This window comes from Macaca mulatta, chromosome X (genome assembly GCF_049350105.2).
Source record: "Macaca mulatta isolate MMU2019108-1 chromosome X, T2T-MMU8v2.0, whole genome shotgun sequence".
Lineage (NCBI taxonomy): Eukaryota > Metazoa > Chordata > Mammalia > Primates > Cercopithecidae > Macaca > Macaca mulatta.
In genome coordinates, this window is record NC_133426.1 from 152923214 (window position 1) to 152927696 (window position 4483).

At 33.1% G+C, this 4483-nt stretch overlaps 1 pseudogene across 1 annotated transcript; it reads left to right on the forward strand.

The window, feature by feature from the left end:
• Window positions 1-644: 644 nt before the first annotated feature.
• Window positions 645-1480, forward strand: LOC703283 (large ribosomal subunit protein uL30 pseudogene; annotated as a pseudogene). Its single transcript, XR_001442123.3, has one exon. The product of XR_001442123.3 is annotated as a large ribosomal subunit protein uL30 pseudogene (transcript).
• Window positions 1481-4483: the final 3003 nt, after the last annotated feature.

The following is a 4483-nucleotide window of genomic DNA, read 5'->3' on the forward strand; positions in this document are numbered from 1 at the left end:
AGATATTTCTTATGAATATTGGCTCATGATTCCTAAAGAAAATACCAGCTACCTAAATCAAGCAAAATATGAAAAAATAAATTATACACAAAGACCAAATGGGATTTATCCTGCAATTTAAGGTTGGTTTGACATCCAAAAATCAATCAATGTATTACAGTGTATTACACCATAGGATGAACAAAAAATAAAACGCTTTCTTGACACAAGAAAAGTGTTTGACAAATTCAACACTTAAGAAACTAGGAGTACAAAATAACCTCCTCAAGCTGCTAGAAACCATCTACAAAATACCTGCAGGTAATATCAGAATTAACAGTGAGACTAAATGTTTTCCCTGTAAGATCAGGAAGAAGACAAAGATGTCTGCTCTTAAAATTCCTGATCAACATTGTACTGGAGGTTCTAGTCAGTGCAATTGCATAAGAAAAGGCAATAAAAGGCATTTAGACATAACAGAAGAAATAAAAGTACATTTGAAGATGACATAATCTTGAATATAGAAAATCCTAGGTAGTTTATTGAAATCATGTTAGATATAATAAACATAAAAACATAATAAAAACGATGAACTTAGAATTAACCTTAAAATGACCCAAACACAAAAATCTACTTACAATATCATCAAAAAGAATAGAATACTTCTCTTTTTCCGGCTGGAACCATGGAGGGTGCAGAAGAGAAGAAGAAGAAGGTTCCTGCTGTGCCAGAAACCCTTAAGAAAAAGCGAAGGAATTTCGCAGAGCTGAAGATCAAGTGCCTGAGAAAGAAGTTTGCCCAAAAGATGCTTCAAAAGGCAAGGAGGAAGCTTATCTATGAAAAAGCGAAGCACTATCACAAGGAATATAGGCAGATGTACAGAACTGAAATTCGAATGGCGAGGATGGCAAGAAAAGCTTGCAACTTCTATGTACCTGCTGAACCCAAATTGGCATTTGTCATCAGGATCAGAGGTATCAATGGCGTGAGCCCAAAGGTCCGAAAGGTATTGCAGCTTCTTCGCCTTCGTCAAATCTTCAATGGAACCTTTGTGAAGCTCAACAAGGCTTCAATTAATATGCTGAGGATTGTAGAGCCATATATTGCATGGGGGTAGCCCAATCTGAAGTCAGTAAATGAGCTAATCTACAAGCGTGGTTATGGCAAAATCAGTAAGAAGCAAATTGCTTTGACAGATAACGCTTTGATTGCTCGATCTCTTGGTAAATATGGCATCATCTGCATGGAGGATCTGATTCATGAGATCTATACTGTTGGAAAACGCTTCAAAGAGGCAAATAACTTCCTGTGGCCCTTCAAATTATCTTCTCCATGAGGTGGAATGAAGAAAAAGACCACCCACTTTGTAGAAGGTGGAGATGCTGGCAACAGGGAGGACCACATCAACAGGCTTATTAGAAGAATGAACTAAGGTGTCTACTATGATTATTTTTCGAGTCTCATCAGCTTAATAAACAGTACCTGCTCTCAAAATGAAATACATTGTTGTATTTATGATTTTTTTTTTGTTATTAGCCTGCCTCTGTCTTCCCTTAACTATTGTGGTAAGTCTGGTGTGTGATAAAATTAAGCCAAATCAACTGCCCGTTTTGTGCAAAATCAGGATCGAGTCTGAAAAACATCTCTTAGGTTTTAAAAAGGCTTTTCTCTACAAAAGATTTTGTTTTTAACCGTGCTGAGTGATTCAAAATGGGTTTATTCTAAGCCTGTTTCACAAGCATTTGTACATAATTTGTAGGTATGGTAATCCAACTTTGGTTTATGGAAAAAATTGAATTCAGTTTCTAAAATTTATTTCTTGGGCCTTCGCTTGTTTATAAACTACCATATAAATGTGTTGTTTTTCTTTTGCCTTCAAAAAAAAAAATAGAATACTTGTGAATAAATATATCTAAATAAATGCAAAGCCTGTATACAGACAACCACAAAGCATCAGTAAAATAATTTAAAGACCAAATTAAAAGGAAAAAAACACCTCACGCTCATGGATTGGAAAACATAATACTGTTAAGATGGCAATATTTTAAAAGTTGTTCTACAGATTAAATGCTTTTCCTGCCAAAATCCAAACTGTCATTTATTTGCATAAATTGATAGGCCAATTATAAAATTTATAATGAAATATGAGTGTAGGTGTATTAGTTCTCTATTGCTTATGAAACAATTTACCATAAAATTAGTTACTTAACAAGACAAATACCAGGCTGCATTCCTCTGGAGATGCTAGGATAAATGCATTTCCTTGCCTTTTCCAGCTTCTAGAAGCTGCCCACATTCATTGACTTGTGGATTTATCACTCTGATTTTTATTTATGTTATTAAATCTCCTTCTTTGACCGCACTGTTTTCTTCTTATAAGTATTCTTGTAATTATGTTGGACCTATCTAAATAATAGCAATAAACTCTTCATTTTGAGATAGTTATCTTTATTACATATGCAAAGTCCCTTTTGCCATGCAATGTAACATGTTCAGAGGCTCTGGGGATTAGAATATCTGTGGAGGGTACAAATTCTGTCTACCAGATCAAGAGACTCGGAATTGCCAAAAAATGTCTTTTAGAAAGCAAAGTCTCAGGATTCACTTTTCCTGGTTTCAAAACTTATCACAAAGCTCTAATAATCAATACTGTATGATACTGGCATAAGGGTAGACATATAAATCAATGAAATATAATTGAGAGTCCAAAAATAAACCCTTAGTTTTATAGTCAGTTGGTTTTTGTCAGATGTGCCAAGACAATTCAATAGGGGAAAATAGTATTTTCATAACATGGTGCTGAGACTACTGAACATGCAAGATAATGGAAATGGAGCTCTATCTCACAAGATGTAAAAAATGAACATGAAATGCATAAAAATCCCTAATTATGAGAGCTAAAACTATAAAACTCTTAGACAAATTATAGAAGTAAACCTTTATGCTCTTGAGTTAGGCAATGATTTTATGGATATGAAATCAAAGGAGAAATGGCAAAAGAATAATAGGTAAGTTGGATTTCATAAAAATTTAAAACTTTGTCATTCAAAGGATATCATCAAGAGACAAACAAAATGGGAGAAACTTTTACAAATCATTTATGTGATAAAGAATTTATATCCAGAATATATAAATAACTACAATTCAAAAATGAGAAGACAAATAACATAATTTAAAAATGTGTAAAAGATTTTAATGGATATTTCTTCAAAGAAGATTAAATAAATGACCAATACATGCATGAAAAGATTATCAAAATAATTGGTCATCAAGAAAATGCAAATTAAAACTACGGTGAGATATATATCATCACACTCACTAGGATGGTTATAATGAAAAAGATGTAAAATAACAATTGTTGTTTAGAATAGAGAGAAATTAGAATCCTCATACATTCCTGGTGGGACTGTAACATGCTATACCCTCTGTGGAAAATAATCTGTCAGTTTCTCAAAATATTAAATATAAAGTTTTCACATGACCAACAATTCTACTCCTAGGTATGCAACCAAAAGAAATGAAAACTTATGAACACACAAAGATGTGTGTGTATGTTCATAGCAGCAATATTTACAATTGCCAGAAAATGGAAACAATGCAATGTCTATCAATTGCTGAATGGATTAAAAAAATTTGAATGTCAATACTATGTAATGCTATTTGCCAATACAAATAACAAAGTACTGATACATGCTGTAACACAGATGAGCTTTGATTTCATTATGCTAATTACAGAATCCAGATACAAATGCTACATGTTGTACAATTCCACGTACACAAAATTTCCAGAATTAATACATTTTTAGATAATAAATGTAAGATTATTGACAATCTAGGGCTGGGGTGCTGGAGGAATGGAGAGTGACTAATAAGTTGTGTGAGATTTATTTCAGAAGTGGTGAAAGTTTTCTAAAATTGCTAGTGGTGATGGTTGCACAACTCTGTAAATATATTTTAAAAAATTAAATCACGTACTTTAAATGTGTGAGTTGTGTATTATGTAACTCACATCTCAATAGATATAAAATGTATAAAAGGTTTTATATCTCAATTTGATTTTTACAAAATTAAATGAAGATTAGAAAGACAGACAACAGCGTGCTATGAGAAATCCACCACAATACTATATAATACCAAAAGTGTTGTAACTACTCATATTTAATATGCATTGTTCAGAAACCATGTGCACCATAATTCCATGGAATAACTCCACAGGACATTTAGGTCTACCTAACCTGATTTCAAAGTGTACTTTTTCAATTTCTCTGGGCATGCAGATGCTGATATTAGTATGGGATTATGAAAATTCTGAAATAAATGCTGCTTACACTTTGAATTTTCTTTGTATTAAAAAAGAAGAAGAGGTAATTCATGATAACTTTATGGTGAGTCAGAGCTTACAGCATGACTGGATCTGGATGGAGCCAAATTAATAAATGAAAACTGGGCCAGATGCAGTGACTCATGCCTGTAATCCCAGCACTTTGGGAGACTGAGGGACTAG